The sequence below is a fragment of the Microcaecilia unicolor genome, chromosome 1 (assembly GCF_901765095.1).
Source record: "Microcaecilia unicolor chromosome 1, aMicUni1.1, whole genome shotgun sequence".
NCBI classification, from domain to species: Eukaryota; Metazoa; Chordata; class Amphibia; order Gymnophiona; family Siphonopidae; genus Microcaecilia; species Microcaecilia unicolor.
The window spans coordinates 436,248,203-436,268,697 of record NC_044031.1 but is presented as its reverse complement, the minus strand read 5'-3'; positions in this window follow the sequence as shown (position 1 = coordinate 436,268,697).

Below are 20,495 nucleotides of genomic sequence, written 5' to 3'. Positions count from 1 at the left end.
CAGCACTGAATATCTGGGGCTAGTCTAGCCTGTGATGGTAAGCATTTAAAAAAAAACATGTACCGCTGCTGATTGAATATCAGGGGGTAGGTGTCTTTGCATAAAATGGGACTTATGCTAACACAGAGCAAACTAGTGGAAAAATAATACATCCTAACAGTAGCTCACATTAATAACTATGCCCCTAAGGGGGGGGGGGGGGTATCAACATGGCTACCATTAAGGCAGGCTATTTTGCCACAGATTGTGCTATTTTAGCACAGGGTATGATTGCATAAAATGGAATAGCATAAATGTTAAACCTTTACTCCCAGTACAAGGCAAAACATAGCTATTACCAATTTATTTAAGAATCTCTCCTTGACATTCCCTTCAACCCACTTTTTAACTTTTCCAAAAACATTAACAGGACTATCTTTTCAAGTAAATTTAATAGCTTGCAAATATAAAGAGACAATTTTGTCTGCATCCTTTGGGTATCCAAATAAGGTCCTCTAAAGCTATGTACCACTGTCCATCTTGATAATACTCAACTGAAGCAAGCCTGTTTATTGTACTTGTTTGGGTACAATATCTTCTTACAGCCATAGAGAATTTTTTTGCATTAGCCATTTAGATAGGATATATGCAAAGGTATTAGTTGTTCTTTATGTTTGTGGTCCCGTCAATTAAGTTGCATACCCTTAGCTCCACATCCCCCACATTCACCTATCATATCCTTGTCTACCTTCCCTATTCTAGTTCATTACGTTCTTTTCACATGTCCTTTGTAATGCCTTTCATAATGTAAGTAGTTATGATCATCACAATTTATAATACTGTTCCCACGTTTCCTTGTTTTTACTGTATTCTTTACCATGTAAGATGCTTTCTTTTACTATGTAAGCCGCACTGGACCTGCTGTATGTGGGAAAGAGCGGGGTACAAATGTAATAAATAAATGAAATAAATAAATCTGTTCTGAAACTGAGAAATTGAACATTAAGCCGAATAATCCTAGAGACATAACAAGAACAGCCAGCCGATAATGTACAAAACACCCTTGTGGAAATAAAGTGAGTGGCAGAGCAGGCAGTCACCCGAGGCAGCAGCAGTTAGAGGGGCATAAGCAAAGGCACCAAAAGAGTGGCACTGCACCAAGAATGCAGGCTAAGCAGTACCTGCTGGGTTGGGCATGCAGTGACACAGCTGCAGAAACATCAGAAACAGAGAAGCACAGAAAGCAAGGAGAAATCAAGATACCAGGTAGCATTGAATGGAGTTGCATGTGGCAAAACCACAGCAAGGTATTGACAACAAAGAGGGTGGACATGCAGTGCTTTAATGGCACCGTCCACTCATTCCTCCTCCCAGTCACATGGCGATTGAAGGAAAGCAGAGAGAGATCTCTGTTTTGAAGCATAGCCTTCCCATCAGATTTGATGCTATCCATGAAATATGTGGACTGATGATACCCCTGGTCATTAAGAATAACCACTCTTAAGGCATACAAGAGAAAACTTTTCAGAATGATTGAGATTCTCAACTCAACATGCACAACCATGGTCATAAAAAGATAAACAAAATGTGGAGGGTGGTGGCCACAATTGGCAAGACTATATTTAATAGGTATATGCTTTCATTTGAAATGATATTTCCCATGTTGTTGGGGGGGGGGGGGGGGGGAATGAAAATGAAAAAACATGGAATTTTTTTTTCATTTGCTATCAATAGTTCACACTCAAAAGAGTGTGCACTTTTCGGAAAGACTGTGCACTCTTTCTTGATAGGACATGCATGCGCACACTATCGCGCAAGTATAAATAGTGCACACATGTGCATACTGTCAGGAAATAGTACACACTCTTTGCAAACAGTACACACTCTTCAACAAAGTGTGCACTCTTTTGAAAAAGTGCATGCTCTTTCCTCAAAGATATTTTTAAGAGTTTCAAGACTTCTTTGACTTGGGTTATTTTTGTCTAATCCTGATACCCTTTAACTTCAAATACAATAGGTGGAATTCCATCTATTTCCAGCATCCTGAATGAAGTAGCTCACAAGTGCCCCTGATGTTTCCTGCGTCTCATACCTACCCTTTGTAGACCTATGGAAATAACCTGCTTTTGTTGTTGTTGGCATTGGCATTTTCAATCAATACCTTAATGGCATAGCTCTATTTCTCTTGCTCACCATACCCTTGAAGCCTCTTTTTTTATTATTTAATCTTTATTCGTTTTCAATTATACATTTACATAATATAAATGCCAGGAAAAGAAAGGGAAAAATATATTAAGGAAATATTATTTTCCTAATAAATAAAAACATAGGAAAATTGCCTTTAAACTTAGTCCACACAAACATCAAGATATAAGGAAATTAAAAACAAAAAAGAAAAAAAAATATCCTGTCAATTGACTCAAAGAGAGAACACATTTCCAAACCAGCGGTTTCAGCTACCTGCAGGGGCTGTCGAGGTTAGTTCAACACCACCACTTTCTTTAGCAATAATAAATTGTTGCAACTTAGCTGGATCAAAGAATATATAGTTAATTGAGTTCAAAGAAATTAAACATCTACATGAGAATTTTAAGGTAAAAGTTCCTCCCAATGCTAAAGTCCGTGGCTTTAACCCGAGAAATTCGTTCCTCCTTCTCTGTGTAGATTTATTCAAGTCAGGAAAAACCTGTATCCTTGATCCAAAAAATTGCTTGGAAATATGTCTGAAATAAAGCCTAAGTATATTATTCCTATCAGTCTCAAAGGCGAAAGTACTACTACTACTACTATTAAACATTTCTATAGCGCTACTAGACTTACACAGCGCTGTACAAATTAACATGAAAAGACAGTCCCTGCTCAACAGAGCTTACAATCTAAATTGGACAGACAAACAGACAGCTAGGTAACCAAGAGTTGTACGTTCTGTAATTACCTCCAACGCGGTTTCTAAAAATTCAGTTAAATTTTGATCAGGAACATGTTTTGCAGATGGTAATTCCTGTGATGTAATAAGCTTTTACTATAGGAGGAAACAAGTCTTTAGAAATACCTAATACTTCTGAAAAGTATTTTCGCAACATTTCTGTTGCGGTTATCAAAGGCGTCTTTGGGAAATTCAAGAATCTTAGGTTATTTTGTCTCAATTGATTTTTCTAAATATTCCACTTTTTTCCATACTTTTTCCTTTTCAGCAACAACAGTTCCCATACAACTTTGAAGTGTTTTGATCTCAGTTTCATTTAACTCACTTTTATCCTCTTGTGTTTTCACCCTCGAGTTTAGGACTTGCTGTTGTTGTTTAACTTTGGCTACCTCAGCCTTAAGTGAGTTAGTAGATTGCAGTAGTGTTGAATTTAAGGCCTCTAAGGTTACAACGGCAGGTCTCAAATGTTCACCGAGCGTCTCCACGGGGGTTACCAGAATAGGAGAAGGTGGGAGAACAACGTCGCTCACACTTCTTCCCGATGTTAAATCTTCTGGAGTTGAGAAACCAGCAGGGCCTCCTTTAGACACTATCGATTCCGATAGTGACTCTCGAGCTGGCGTCAATTCTCCTCTGGGTCTCGGTGGAGCCATTTGTAGCTAAGGTCTCCCAATCGTCTCGAGGACCCAACCAAGGTTGGAACCTGTGCTCCTTGCGCTTGAGCACAAAAAGCCTCCATCGTCGTCTGCCGCAAGGCTGGAGTATTACCAGGGCTAGAAGAGGCTTTAGCCCTGATTTTCTCCTTTCTTTTTTCCATAAACCGGGAGAAAAGACGAACAGATCTGCAGTGCGTGATGCAAGGTTCAGGAGCGCTCAGACAACTCTTCCTCTCACGGACGTCATCTTGATCTCGATCGCTACCAGATACCATAAAAGCCTTCCTCTTTCACTGCTTTAACAATGTTTTTCCTGCCATCAGTTATAAAATAGCACAGAATAATACTTCTTTCCTTCCATCCAAACTACCAGCCTTTTATCATGTCCCATATTTCTGCTAAAATATGAGATAGGGTAAAGCTATCATCCATCACCTGGATGTGCAGCAGAGCCCACCTGTAATTCCTTCTGGTGGATCCCTACTGTATGTATAGCCTTCCCCTACCTCTTCTAGTATCCATCTGTATTTTGTTATATAAAAGTAATTGTGTGTAGTATTCTGACTACTTCAGATGCCATGAATTAAATATCCATGGGTATAATTATACTTTACCTTGGCCATCTATGCTGCAGTTAGGCACGGCATTGATGGAGAAGGTTATGGATTATCTGCCTATTAAAAACTGTCTTTGGGGAACTTAATAGTTGGGGTTAAAGAGAAGAGGTAACCTCTAGAAACCCATGTTTTCAACAGTGTACAAACACTGTTACCTCTAAGCTTCTTCCCCCCATCAAGGAAGCAATATGAACATGGTTGCTGCTTGCAGATAGACACATGTCTAGGAAGTGTAGAGCGATGTGTCCACCTGTGATGAAACAGGAAGTTACATCAGAGAGACGGACACAATAAAGGGAAGAGTTGGGTGCCAGTGGCAGGGCAGCATATGGTAATCGCTGCCACTGACGGCTTTTGGAACATAACAAAACAACAGGTAAACTCCGCAAACAGGGTGGAGGAAGGAAGGGGGAGATGCCACTCCATGAAGAGTGCCACCTGAGGCCCCTACATCAGGTGTCCTAATGGTTGGGCCACTTCTTGACTCTGATTTAGGTGCTTGCACTTCCAACACTGTAGGCCCCAAAATGTTAGGTATGCTGATACCGGGTTATGCTTGTATTCTAAAATGAAACTCGGCTATCCAGGTTATGTAATAAAATAACGTCTTACTGTGCTGCCTATATGGGGATGCCTGCCTATTGAATTATCTACATTAGGCAAGAACCATGGCCTGCCTTAAAGGTAATGGTGCCTTGCCTTCCAACCTTGCCTTTCCTGTCCTACATCTGTGGCTGTACTCCAAAACAATTCTCAAATAAGCACACTGCATGGAGTGTGGATGAATTCACTAGTGTCCCCAATAAAGGCCGTTAATGGGAAGGAGGTGCCGTGGTCTCTTCTGTGACAGAAGTTTAGAAGTCCACTTTAAAAAGAAACCTACACTCCCAACAATTGATAAATAAATCACAAAAATAAGCCTATGGTATAATATTTAGTCAATTACTGGTTGATGCACACACACAAAACAAGTATGGATCTTTAGAAATGTAGCTGAATCTAGATTGAAGATATGCTGACAGAAACATGCTGCATTCAATCAATCACAAATCCAAACTGTCATATCATCAATTACAGAGCTCCATATATCATCAAGGCACGGAATCATTTTTTATTTTGCAAGTAAAACTCAAAATGGTACTTCCCTGATTGCCAAGAGCCCCAACAAAGCCTCTATATTTCAGAGCAACAACAGAAGGTGTTGAGACCAGCATGTCAGCATGAAATTATACATCCACATAGTATCCTCAGAAACTATTTTAATTTAAGGAGAACAAAATGTTATTGAGCAATGACCAATGAATAAAAGTTCAAAATATCTATCACCTTAATTCAGACTTCATCAAAATCAGTCATTCCACTCACTACTAACTTTAATTCCATTTGGAATCACAATCAGCAACAGAATGTTTACTCCAATTTCTGTAATAGAGCATAAGCCAGTCCAGAAGAATCATGGCTGAGAAGGTGATCAATGCAGCAGACAATACAGGTGTTTGAAAAAAAAATTCTGTTTCCTATGGTGAAGGCTGGACTGAGACACCACAAATTCCTCCAATAATTTGCAGCCTTGTAATTACTGCCACCACTATTTTCCTAAAGCTTCAGTTTTCTCAGATAAGGAGCCTTAGTGTAATCCATCACTTACTCACTTCAGAGCAGCAAACCTTATATGAAGTTTGAGCTGCCACTGGAGGAGTCACTCAGCCTTCCAAGTTTAAAGATATCTCATTGCTATATGATTGCTCCTTCACCAACTCCCAAAATAGAGCCTTTGAGCACCACTAGTAGCTAGATGCAATAGGACAGTGAGGAAGTCAGGGCCCTGCCACCCAAAGGTTAGTGGTTGCATTAACATAGGTAGTGGCAGCGAGAAATTCAGTGTCAGACATCACAAACCCTGAACTACTAAAGTTGGTGAAAACCATGTGGCACAATACAGGTGTTCAGTGTGCTGGAGAGAACCGTGCTCCCTTTAGAGTAAGAAAAGGCATGTTTATTTCTGGTGAAAACATTAACAGTATTCTTGTGAGAACCATACCCCCTTCATCACCAGAGGTGGTACGTCGCAGTCACAACATAAACATCAGAAAGGTGTGGGCACTGCCTTAAGCAGTGATGGAGGAGCCAGCCAGTCATTGCTGGCTTTATTTTCAGCCATTTTCAGTGGTAATAACCAGTTAAATGTTGCTGAAAACTACAATCCCTTATTTTGCTACAATATATAAGATGGTCAAAGAATCAGAAAATTACAAAGAAAATTAAATTTTACAAAAGTAGCAACAAAAACACAAAATATCTACAGCCCGAGCGTCCTAACCTGTGGAATAGTTATCTACCGAGATGTGAGTTAACCAATCAATGGCCATTCCTAGATGGTTAATTCACACTGAATATTGGCCAGCATAGGCGTAGTTTGACTGTTTCATTTAGGGGGGGGGGGGGCAAAGGAAGGGGCGGGGCATATTAGCATATTCATTTGCATATATGTATATGCAAATTATGCTAATATGGAGGAAGGAAGGGAGCAAGAGCTGGCTTTTTTGGGAATAACCAGTGTTCGTTTGCCAATGGATAGCCACTGAATCAGAGAGGCAGCGGGTTTGGCGACAGGCAGTGGTGTGCTGGCAAATGTTTAACAACAGGCTCTCCCCCCAGTCCCCCTCTGCGCCCCCCCCAAATTGCAGAGCTGGCTATAGCCGGGGAGAGAGCCTGGGGGGGGGGTATAAATAAGTAAATATAAACTTTTAATGTTGAGCACCTGATTCTCAAAGTGAACATATTGCAAACACTATAATGAAAATAAAATGAGTTTTTTCTACCTTTGTTGTCTGGTGACTGTTTTTCTGATCATGCTGGTGCAGTATCTGATTCTGCTGCTATCTGTCCTCTTAACTCCGTTTCCAGGGCTTCCTTTCCATTTATTTCTTTCTTCCTTTCTTCTTCATTTCTGGTCCTCAGCTTCTGCCTATTTTCTTCATCCATGTGCAGTTTTTCTCCTCTCTTCCTTTTCCCTCATCTCATCTCCTTCCTCACTCTTTCCTCCCCTCCATCCATGTCCAGCATTTCTTTTCTCTCCCCTGCCCTCCATCCACCCAGTCCAACAGTGACCCTCCTCTCCCCTGCCCCCATACCCAGTGGCCCTCTTTTCCCCTGCCCTCCATCCACTCAGTCCAGCAGTGACCGTCCTCTCCCCTGCCCCCATACCCAGTGGCCCTCCTTTCCCCTGCCCTCCATCCACTCAGTCCAGCAGTGACCCTCCTTTCCCCTGACCCCATGCCCAGTGGCCCTCCTTTCCCCTGCCCTCCATCCACCCAGTCCAGCAGTGACCCTCCACTCCCCTGCCCCCATACCCAGTGGCCCTCTTTTCCCCTGCCCTCCATCCACTCAGTCCAGCAGTGACCCTCCTCTCCCCTGCCCCCATACCCAGTGGCCCTCCTTTCCCCTGCCCTCCATCCACTCAGTCCAGCAGTGACCCTCCTCTCCCCTGCCCCCATGCCCAGTGGCCCTCCTTTCCCCTGCCCTCCATCCACCCAGTCCAGCAGTGACCTCCTCTCCCCTCCCTTCATTCCGCCCTCTCCCCGTTCCTTCTCCCCCCCCACCCCCCCAGCGAGCCAGTTCTCCTCCCTCCCTCCGGATCCGTCCCTCACCAACGATCTTCGAATTTTTCACCTGCCCGGCCCGCTAGCGCTGACTCTCCACTGCCGGTTCACGCTTCAAAATGGCCGCCGAGACTTCTCGCGAGGCCGCCTCTGAAAGTCTCGGCGGCCATTTTTAAAGCGCGAACCAGCAGGGGAGAGAGCGCTAGCGCCTAGCGGGCAGGCAAAGGATTCGAAGATCAGGTCGGTGAGGGACGGATACGGAGGGAGGGAGGAGAGCCGGCTCACGGGGGGGCCAGGGGGGGAGGAGAAGGAACGGGGAGAGGGTGGGGTGAAGGGAGAGCTGCCTGTTGCCGGCCCTGCGTTTGGGGGGCATTGCCCCCCCTCGCCCCCCCCAGTCTACGCCCATGTTGGCCAGCCTGTGTTTTCATTGGATTGTTTCAATAGTAAATAGGTGAATGGGATTATTTCAGGGTCAGTATGTTTTTCTCTTTGCTCTGATTCAGCCTCAGTGACTTGTTAACTAATAATTGGGAGGCAATACTTAGCCAGGCTTTTGATTTTATTACCCCTCTGAAAAGGGGACATTTTTATAAGTGAAGACATACAGCTAAGAGTATTCTTCCCTGCATGGATATTTCTAGATTTTCAAAGTGAAGGTGTGTGCATATCTCTGCTTTGAAAATTATAGCAGGAAGACTCTGCATTTATATTTATATTTACCCCTGGTCATTGAGGCACAAAATTCCAGGCTTAATTTATCTTTGTGCACTCACATACTCAAAACTTTGTACATAAGTGAAAACCCCACCCTAGCCCCCACATGTGTGACTTTCTCTTGCTCTGGTTAGAAGTATGAATGTACTTTTACGGATACACTGAGTAGAGAATTTTGTAAAAGTCCATTTGTGTGGATAAATCATTATTTTACCTGTGGAAATAACCTTGAAAATTAACCTCTTTATGTGATTTCAGAGGTATCCATGTGGTAAACAGAGGAGCTATGTAGGATCCCTAGGAGAGCAAGAATGAAATCTTGAGAGAAAATTATATAATCCTTTATTAGATCCATATTAATTAGCATGCAAACTACATATTCAAGCAGCTGAGGCAGATAATGAGGAGCATTTCTTTACTCTAATTGCTTAAGCTAAAAATTCTACCAGAAAACATTTTTTTATGTTTGTTAAGAACTGTCAGGCTGATATTCAAAGTGATTTAAGCAGGCAGAAGAGGCTCCTGCCTGCTCAAATCACCAGTTGCTGAAGATGTGGGGATATTAAGCAGCACTTGACCGGAAAGTGCTGCTGAATATCTCCACAGACCACCCAACAAAAAAGTGGACAGGTCAGAGGCAGTGCTTGAGACAGCACTGGGGAGTAGCTCAGGGTTATGTGGGTGCCGGCAGTATTCAGTGCCGGCAATCACATAGCTAAGTGGCCTAATTTAAGACAGCTCAAATGCTGTCCTAAATTAGGCCACTGAGCTATGCGGATGCATGTACTGAATATTGGAGCAGCACCCGCATAACTATTTGTAATCGCTAAAACCCTCCTGGTCATCCTCTTAGCCTTTCTAATAGCTCCCTCCCTCCTAACCCAGCTGCGATGCTCTAGGAACCTCCTCCCCTGAATGAACCCCCCTCCACCCCTGACGTTTAGGTAAACCCCCCTGGCTTACCTGTCTCTCTGGTGGTCCAGCGGGGGGGTACTTGGAAGAAGGAGCACAGCCCTTTCACTCCTGCCTCCTCACTGCTGCCTGTCCAAATGGCTGCCACAAACTTCTTGCAGCAGCTCACAGTACTTCATGTAGCGCCATGAGCTGCCACGAGAAGTCAGTGCAACCATTTTGATTTGTTGAAAGAAGAGGTGTATAGCAGCAACCCTTCTCTCCCTCTAACCCGATCACCCTGCCCCAGACTGCACTTGCCCCGATTTACCCAAACACTCCCGTAGCCAGATTAAAAATTCCCTCTCTCCTGACTCAACCTGACCTGATCCGCCCTATTCCACTACCATTAAAAAAGAAATGTTCTGGCGGTCTAGTGACTTCCCGCCCCCTTCCCCTAAAATACATTAAAAGAAATTCCATAGTGGCCTAGTGGACCCCCAATCTCTCTAGCAGTCCTTTTTCTCCCCCCAGTTCCCAAAAAACTCCTGCCCCCTCAATCCTGTACCATGAACAATGCAGGCATGATGCCCACTACTCCTGCCTCCAGGCACTGTCTTCTGCAAAATGCGGTGAATCTGGGTGCAGCCTGTCTACCATATATTGTCCATTTCTGGTGTTAATTGCCACCAATTAGCACTAATTTCCATTAACTTATGTAATGGCCTTTGTTCAGTATTCTGCAAATTAAGTGCACAAAATCTATAGTGTGCAATGGCAAGAAAGGTATTTATTTTTATTTTATTTGTTACATTTGTACCCCACATTTCCCCACCTATTTGTAGGCTCAATACGGCTTACATAGTACCGGAGAGGCCTTTGCAGGCTCCGGTGTGAACAAATGCAGGGGGATGTTGTGGTAAGATCAAGTTCATGTGGCACAGCCACATTAGGGAATCGGAGAATGGAAGAGTTGTGTTATGTCCATTATGGATCTAGGAGGGGCAAAAGTAGATCAAGGGTTATAGAATACTAGTAGTTACACAGCTAACTGACAGCAGTTAAATGCGAACATTTACACCAGCCATTGAGGTGATGTAAGTGCTTGTGTCTAAAGTTAAGCATGTAAATGCAGACTGGTGCTAGTGTTCTATAACAGCATTTACATGCAACATTGCTGATATAGAATTCAGGCTTAACACAAATCATCTCAGTGCCTAACTTTGGGCAACCTGTAGAGCACTGTTTCCCAAGTTCGGTCCCGGAGTATCCCTTGCTAGTCAGGTTTTGCAGGATATCCACAATGAATATGCTTGAAATAGGTTTGCATATAATGGAGGCAGTGTATGCAAATCAAGTTCTGCATATTCATTGTGGATATCCTGAAAACCTGACTGGCAAGGGGTACTCCAGGACTGGACTTGGAAACACTGCTGTAGAGAATTATCCCCATAATTTCCATGTACTGGCCTGAAGTGTTCTGATCCCTCACTCTCCTTCCAACACCCCCTCCCCCCGAACAGCAACAGACCCCCCCCCCCATCCCTTTCCCTCCAACTCACTCCATGGAACTGCAATTGACCCCCTTCTAATTCCTCTCCCTCGTACCTACCCCTCAGAACAACAACTGACTCCCAGTGCAAATGTGTTATGCTGTTTCTGGGTTTCTGGCTGATGTGAAGTGCTACCACCTTATAATAAAAATACCTTTGGACTTAAAAAAAAAAAGAGAACTCTGGACATAAATTTAGGGGAAAACTATCGACTGGTCTTCAGCCTAGCTTTCTTGGAAAGCTCATTGAAAAGATTGTGATATTTCAGTTATAAAAATCCCTGATGCCAAATAAATGTCATTCTCCTTTCCAAGCAAGGTTTTGGTCAGGTTTTAGTACCAACACTGCTCTGAAATCCTGCATTATATATCAGAGCATGTAGTCTTAGTATGTTTTGCCTGACTTTAAAACAATTATTAACAGTGTGGACCATAGTATTTTACTTAGCTTTCTATTTTAGGAATTGAGGGGTTCTTTTACAAAGTGTCGGTAAGCCCAATGCGGGCTTACCACATGCTTAAACAGAACTACTGCTGGCCCAACGCAGCCACCGGCGGTAGTTCTGTATGGAGTGTGCACCATTTCCAGTGCTCCAGGAAATTTACTTTCCCTAGCGCAGTGCTAACCCAGCAGTACACGGGCATCGCCATACACTGCCTAGTTACCGCTAGGTTACCATGGTAGCCACCTCAATGGGTGGCAGAAACTGCTCCCCACCTCATGGTCACGCGGTAAGGGTTATCTTACCATGTGGTCATTTTTGGGGGCCAGCTATAGTAAAAAGGGCCCTGGGGTGCAGGAGAAATAGCCCCACTGCAACCGCAGGGCCCTTTTTCACACAGCTTAGTAAAAGTACACCTGAATGTCTGATATTAATGCAATTTGGTATCCTTGAAGGACTTTTTTTTTCTTTGTCCTTTGCCTATGGAGTCATTAAAGCATGCATTCTATCATTTATATTTAATATTTATTTAATCCTATTGATGTCGGTTTTTAGGCAATTTGGAACCGCTCTTCACATTTACACAAATTATATTCAACGTCTCTTCTCCTTTAGGTCATCCATGGATATGATGATTGCAAAAATGGGTTACTGCTTAGATATTTATTTTTTATTACATTTGTACCCTGCACTTTCCCTCTCATGGCAGACTCAATGCAGCAGGCAATGGAGGGTTAAGTGACTTGCCCAGAGTCACAAGGAGCTGCCTGTGCCAGGAATCAAACTCAGTTCCTCAGTTCCCCAGGACCAAAGTCCACCACCCTAACCACTAGGCCACTCCTCCACTCACAGTCATTCAGTGCATTTGTGTAATAATTTGAACGGTAACCCTAGTAGAGTGTTTAGATTTGCACCAACTGGTACTGTATGCCCCTGAAACAGCCTGTATTTTAGGCAAAACATGGCCAAGTTTGGGTATTTGAGAGTGTATCCTGGAGTTGGGGGTCATCTTCGACTCCCTTCTCTCTTTCATTGCACATATTCAGCAGACTTCTAAAACCTGTCGTTTTTTTCTCTACAATATCACCAAAATTTGCCCTTTCCTTTCTGAGCACACTACCAGAACCCTTATCCACACTGTTATCACCTCTCGCTTAGACTATTGCAACTTACGTCTCACAGGTCTCCCACTTAACCATCTTTTTCCTCTTCAATCTGTTCAAAATTCTGCTGCACAACTTATATTCCGCCAGTGTCGCTATGCTCATATTAACCCTCTCCTCAAGTCACTTCACTGGCTCCCTATCTGTTTCCGCATACAGTTCAAACTCCTCTTCTTGACTTATGAGTGCATTCACTCTGCAGCCCCTGATTACTTCTCCACTCTCATCTCTCCCTACACTCCTCCACGGGAAGTCCGTTCACTAGGTAAATCTCTCTTATCTGCACCTTTCTCTTCCACCACTAACTCCAGACTCCGTTCCTTTTATCTTGCTGAACCATATGCCTGGAATAGACTACCTGAGCTGGTATGCCAAGCTCCATCAATAGCCATCTTCAAATCTAGGCTAAAAGCCCACCTTTTTGATGCTGTTTTAACTCCTAACCCTTACTCACTTGTTCACTACCCTTATTTTATCATCCCCACCTTAGTAATTCCCTTATCTCTTTTTTGTCCTGTTTGTCCTAATTAGATTGTAAGCTCTGTTGAGCAGGGACTGTCTCTTCATGTAAGTGTACAGCGCTGCGTACGTCTAGTAGCGCTATAGAAATGATAAGTAGGAGTAGTAGTTCTTCAGCAAGGTCTGCTCTTTGTCTTTTGTTCCATAGTGGATATTGTGGCCTGACTGCAGTGGTGTGCTGGATCCGGCTCACACCGGCTCGCAAGAGCAGGTTGTTAATTTTTTACGAATTTTGGCAGCCGGTTGTTAAAGTAAGCTACTGTAACCTAGGGGTTAAAATAACCATATAGGGAGGCAAAAGGATTGCTCTCTATCTCCACCTGCTGGTAGATGGACACAACCCACCAGTCTATGGATTGATCAGCATGATGATATGGAAATAATCTTAACTGGGCTCCTCCAGAGTGAAAAGAAAAAATAGTTCTATAGTGACATCACTCTGGAACCACAGCTGAGCAAGCTGAGACCTGGTTGCCTTGGTGACAGCTTGCTGGTCAGTTGAAAGATGGGCATAAACAGATGAAGAGAGTATATGTATTTTTGAGTGTGAGAGTGGCCAGAAGGAGTTGGTGCTGCGGTGAGAGAGGTTGTGTGTGGGTGAGGCTGGTGCTGATTGAGGTGGAGAAAGATATATATATATATATATATATATATATATATATATATATATATATATACATATGCTGAGTTAGGATTGGGAAAGGGGTGAATACCTGTGAGTGAGTGTCTAGAGAGGGGATATTAAAGGGAGAAGGGTGAAGTCTGTTGGAAAGAGCGGATGTGTGGTGCTTGGTGTCTGAGTGGAGGAATTACTAGGGAGGTAATAGGGATCTGAGAAGAGTATTGGGTACATGAAAGTGAAAGTCTGATACTGTTCTGAAAGGGGAAATATCAGGAAAATGCAGTGGTGTTCCTAGGGGGGCGAACACCCGGGGAGGCGCCCCGCCCCCCCAGGTGCAGCAGCGCCCCCCCCCCCCCGGTGCAGCACGGACCCCCCCGGCGAAAGACCCCCCCCCACGAAAGAGCCCCCTCCCGGGTGCATGTCGTTGGGGGGGGGGGTGCCGCAGCGCGCGCCTGCTGCGAGTTTACTAACTTTGCTCGTTCGCTGCAGCTCCCTCTGCCCCAGAACAGGAAGTAACCTGTTCCGGAGCAGAGGGAGCTGCAGCGAACGAGAGAAGTTAGCGAACTCTCTCAGCAGGCGCGCGCCGCGGCACCCCCCAGCGGCGTGTACCCGGGGCGGACCGCCCCCACCGCCTCCCCCTTGGTACGCCACTGGGAAAATGTATGAATAATATTTTGAATGAGGTGATTGAATTGGAGTGCTTGTATATAGTGAATACACCCTTCCAGCATAGGGAAGCACAAGTAATAGTATAGGCCTAGAAGTGAGGTGCCTTTGGTTATTTTTATTTATGATAGTTATTATCCCCAGTATTTGAGATTCCATTTAAAAGGCATTTCGTATAGTGGTATATGATAAAGAAAGTAGGGAGAAAGGGTTTTCTTTCCTATTTTATTTAATTAAGAGTAAGGTGTAGGAGGAAGAGAGATGTGAAAGCGGTGCTGGAGGAGAGGTGATCGGGCCCCCACGCAAGAAAGTTCGGAGCTGCAAAAATTCCAGAAGGACAGCTAAGTAAAAGTGAAATAAACTTTGAAGCAGTACTTACCTGAGAGAGAGTCCGGGTAACCTAAGGAAACAAAAGGACACAAAGTATCAAATTCTTCCTAATTCCAGGGAAGAAAATAGATAAAATAGCTTTTGCAACAGGTTGATGATTAAAAAGGGTAAATGTATGGAAAGGAACTTATCTGATGGTGGTGCATAGAGTCCAGATTAGTCTGTCGGGAAAAGGGAGAATAAAAAAACCATTGTTATGATGTTGAAGTGAAGCAATTGAAATGTTGTTTAAATGTTTAGAGCTAAGTTAGATACAAAGTTTTGTTGTTTAAAAGGTATAATAATAATTATTGGACATCAATACAATTTATATTTTGCAATTATTTGAATTGGTGTCCTTCAAATTCAGAGTCTATCCTAAATTTTTGTTCCTCTCCCACCCTTTGAGGATTGGAGACGAGGTTAGTTGATTTGTACCCCCTTCCGGTTGGCAGAGAGTTCCTGAGGGTGAGTCACGACTACTGCCAACTAACTCTCAGAGAACCTACAGCTGACATCGCATGCCTTACCAGGGAGGGCTTGTAACACTACTTCAACAACCGGCTCCCAATATTTGGGCTTGGATGATTTTTGTCCCCTTCTGGCGAAGTCGGCATCCTCCTCTCCAGTGGCTTGGGCATCTTCTGCCACCGCCACCCATGCAGACCTCTCTGATCTCTCTCTCTGTCCTCCCCTGCCTGCACCTCCTTGTCTTCTGCAGCGATTAATTTTGTTTAAGCAGTGCTGGTACATTTCAGCAGGAACAGGCTGATTCAACCAATCCTGAGGGCCTTCCTTCAGCTCTCAGTGGCGGGACATGCTGAAGGAAGGTCCCTGGGATTGACTGAAGCAGTCTGCTCTCGCTGATGTGTACCAGCACTGCTTAAAAAAATTAATTGCAGCAGAAGAGGCAAGGAGGTGCGTGGGGGGGGGGGGGGGCAAAGAAGGACAAAACAGAGAGGTTCTGGTTCGGGTGGGGCAATGAGGAAGGCAGACATTGCATTGTTGTGGTGATGGGGGGCAACAAGGGACCACAGTCAGTCAGGTACTGCATGGGGGAGGGAGGGAGGGAGCAAGGGACAGATGTGCAGCACCAAGAGAGGCAGGCAGGAAAAGTGGTGCTGCATGGGGGGGGGGCAAGGAGGGAGAGAGGTGCTGTATGGGGGTGGCAAGGCGGGAGAGGTGCTGCATGATGGGGGTCAAGGAAGGAGAGAAGTGATGCATTGGGGCAGTGGGCAACAATACAAGGGAGACAGATACTGCATGGGAGGGCAAGGAGGGAGAGAGGTGCTGAATCAGGAGAGGTAAGGAGGGACAGAGGTGCTGTATCAGGGGTGGGGGCAAGTAGGGACAGAGGTGCTGCATCAGGAAGGACAGGGAGGGAGAGTGGTACTGCATTGGGGAGAGCAATGAGGAAGAGAGGTGCTGGATAGGAAGAAAGAGATTCATTGGGGGGAATAAGAAAGGGAGAGAGCATGGAGAGGGAAAGAGGTGCTGGACTTGGGAGAGAAGATGGATGGTGGACATGAAAAGAAAGGAAGTACCAAATGTGCAAGGAGACTTTGCCAAAACAGTTAAGAGAAGATAGAAGAAAGCAGAAACCAGAGACTGGGACCAACACAATCAGAAAAATAAAATGACCAGACAACAAGGGTAAAAAAAAAAAAAAAAAGAATTTTCTTTTCTTTTTTTAATATTTTTATTGAGTTTTTCAAAAATACAGCGAACAAAAGAAAAAAACAACAACTTATACTATACAAGACAATGTTATACATTAAGCTGAGATCAAACATTAGGCAATACAGTTAGACAGCTGATAAAAGAAAGAGGTTGAAAGTTTTCCATTTCTGAGAACCATAATTAGACCCAGGGATATCATTCACTGACTGTTGCTCATATTTCTTATACAATAAGACCCAATTCCACCAAAGAATGACATTGACTGGAGAGTTATCTTTCCAATGCAATATTATTAATTTCAACGCAATAGAGACCAAGAAGTCAAAAAACAGTTTATCGCTCTCTGCAAATATAAATGGGGTGCAAATTGACTTCCTGATTACATACTTTGGTAGAACAAAATCCTGAAACCCCCAAATCCTTTGCAACTTATCCCAAACATCTGCCCATAACAGTTATCAGTTGTTTCAGGAACCAAATACCACACTTCTGCCAGATAGACCAATTTATGATTTTCTTGCCGATCATTAACTGCTTATTGTGCCAGAGAACCATATTGGAAGGGAAACCAGCAGGTTTCGGCAGAGACTTTACCAGCGCCGCAAAAGCTGCAGTTGTTGCAATTATCACTGATCTATTGCTTGGGAGTAAACATCTGCAACTTTTAGTGCCCATGTCTGCCAATATCCATAGTGGAAAACGGCTAGATAAGGACCTTTCCACTGACAACCACGAAGGAGTGCAGAAGGAGAACTCTTGTAAAAACCATTCATACCCTTTGGACAGAATAAAGGAGTTGTGATAAGTAGCCAAGCCTGGAAAGTTGACCCCACCCATCTGTTTTGGCAATTGTAGTGTACAAAGCGAAATCCGGGGCGGTTTGGATTTCAATAAAAACTGCGTCAGAAACTAACTGGAAAGGTAACAGGGAGCATATTTAACACATAATTGATCCTAGGTGCCAAAATAATTTTGATGGTATCCAATCGTCCCTACCAACCTAAGGGACAAAGGAGACCATATAGAAACTGATTCTTGCGCGGAAGTTAAGATTAATTCAACATTCTTGCTGATGGTATCTTGTAAAGTCCTCCCCCCAAAAATACCCAAATATTTGATGAAGGAAGTTTGTATTTTAAACAGGAAGAAACTCAAATCTTAAGCATTACATCGCCGTGTAATGGAAGACACTCAGTTTTATCCCAATTTATCCTATATCCTGAAATGGCAGAGAAGGAAGATATCAGTAATAGTATATGTGGTATTGACGATATGGTGGTATACAGTAGCAAGTCATCCGCATATAAGGACAATTTAACAATACTTGACTCAAATCGAAATCCAATTATGCGTGGATCCTTCCTAATCGCAATTGCCAGTGGTTCCATTGCTAAATTAAACAGCAACGGAGACAGAGGAATTTTATTTTCTATTTATTGCTTAAAATATGACAGTTTTTGGAATGTGTGTTTGCCAGAACTGCTTTTAGATATGGCTGGGGCTCATGAGAAAAACATCACTCATTGGCCTTCAATCTCCAGCATAGTGATGGTAAATCTCCAGCTTTCAGATGGGCCACACTTGGCATCTCTGAAATCCTTTACCTTTGCTGGCAGAGATACCGAGCCCCACCAGTCAATATACTACTACTACTACTACTTAACATTTCTATAGCGCTACTAGGGTTACGCAGCGCTGTACAGTTTAAACAAAGAAGGACAGTCCCTGCTCAAAGGAGCTTACAATCTAAAGGATGAAATGTCAAGTTGGGGTAGTCTAGATTTCTTCAATGGAGGTGTAATGGTTATGTGCCGAAGGACTGCCACTGCTCTCCGCTGCTTGTTTCTGGATCCGAGCAGCATGCCAGGAATTCTCAGTACAAGAATTCCTGGCATGCTGCTCAGAGTCAGAAACAAGCAGCGGGGAGTGGCAGTAATCCATTTATTTGGCTGAAGGGGCTTGGCATCCCTACAGCAAAGGTATACCTAGTGTGCTTGTATGGGGGTGGAGGAATGCATTGCCCCCTACCCCCTAGTCCCCCCTCCCCCCCCCCCCCCCCCCCCCCCAAATTGCAGGGCTGGCTACACTCAAAGAGAGAGAGAGAGAGCCTGTTGTTAAAAATTTCCCAGCACACCACTGACTGATTGCCTTCTTGCTTTCTTACTTCTATAATAGTGTGCATAGATTTTTGAAGCATCCATGACCTGCCCATTTCACGTCCATAACCATGCCACCTTTTCAACTATGTGCCTTGGAATTTATGCACATCACGTTAGAGAATATACTTAGAGAGCTGTGGATGTAAATCTTAATTAATGCAATTAGTGCTGCTAATTGCTTGTTAACTTCCAATTCACAGTGCTGCTTAGCTAGTTAACCAATTAAGTTATGTACATTGTTGTAGAATACCCTTCGATTTCCATGCAGAAATTAAGGCGCAATATATAGAATTTGGGAATAGGGATAGATTATATAGATGGTGACTGAAAAATCCATGTGGCAAAAAAATACACCTAGATATATTCTCTAAAGAATGCTTAAACTTTAGAGAATCGGCTTAAATTTCCACATGGTATATAGAATACACCGAGCGCCTCTCCAAGTGACCAAATTTGGTCACATCCATTTAGGCCATGTTTTATGTGGCCTAAATCCTGATGTCTAAATTAGGTGCAGTGCAGGTGTATTCTATAATTATGCACATAGAATTTCAAAACACCCATGACCCGCCCATTCTATGCCCATAACCACGCCCCCTTTTCAACTAAATGACTTGGAATTTATGCACATCACGTTACAGAATACACTTAGGGGCCCTTTTACTAAACTGCAGTAAAAAGCGGTCTGTACCTTTTTGAACGTGTGAAATTTGCACGCAATGGGCCATTTTTTACCACAGTGGGTAAAAAGACCTTATTTAAATGGGGCAGTAAATGACCATGCACTAATATTAAAAGTAGTGCACTGCTATTTACTGCCTGAGCCCTTACTGCCACCTATTTACTTGGTGGAAAGGGCTCATGCACTAATTGTGTGGTCATCAGGCAGCAAGCAGCAATGTGGTTCAGCTGCTGATTACCGCCAGGAACGCCCCTCATGGTAGAAAATACAAAATTATTTTCTACTGTGGGAAATAGTGCACACCAACTTCAGAATCACTGCCTGGTGTCCATGCTATGCTGGCAGTAGTGTTGATTTGGTGCATGCTACCCATGCATTAGTCCTATCACAGCTTAGTAAAAGACTAACCAACTAACTGATTAGTTAGTTAACCAATTAAGCTATGTGCATTGTTGTAGAATATGCTTCTATTTCCATGCAGAAATTAAGAAGCAATAAATAGACTTTGGGGATAAGGCCATTGCTTATCAAGCTGAGTTACAGCTATAACATATATTATTTGTTCCATTAGTTAATGTCAAAGGTCAGTAGAGTAGAGGAGTAGCCTAATGATTAATGCAGTGGGCTGAGAAAGGGGGAGGGGAGATTTTGTTTGATTCCCCCTGTGGCTCCCTGTAACCCTGGGCAACTCACTTAACCCTCCCAGGTGTAAAAACTTAGGGGGTCTTTTACTGAAGCTTAGCTCGAGTTATCTACAGCAGGGCCCATTTTATATAATACTAGGAAAAAAGGCCCGTTTCTGACACAAATGAAACGGGCGCTAGTAAGGTTTTCCTCTGAGTGTGTATGTTTGAGAGAGTGTGTGTGAGAGTGACTGTGTGAGTGAGAGGAGTGAATGTATGAGTGTGTGTGTGTGATAGAGAGTGAGACTGAGTGCAAGTGTGTCTGTGAGAGAGAGAGAGAGAGTGTGTGTGTGTGTGTGTGTGAGAATGAGAATGTGTGCCAGGGCCCCCCTCCCTCCCAGTTCCAGGGTCGTTCCCCCCCCTCCCAGTTCCAGGGTTTTTATCCCCCCCTCCCGCCAGGGTCATCCCCCCTCCCTCCCAGTTCCAGGGTCGCCCTCCCTCCCTCCCAGTTCCAGGACCTCCCTACCTCCCAGTTCCATGGTTGGCCTACCCCCCTCCCTCCCTCCCTCAGTCACCTTTGGGGGCATACGTTACTGGAAAGTCCCTGCCTCACCCTGTACTCTAATCTGACA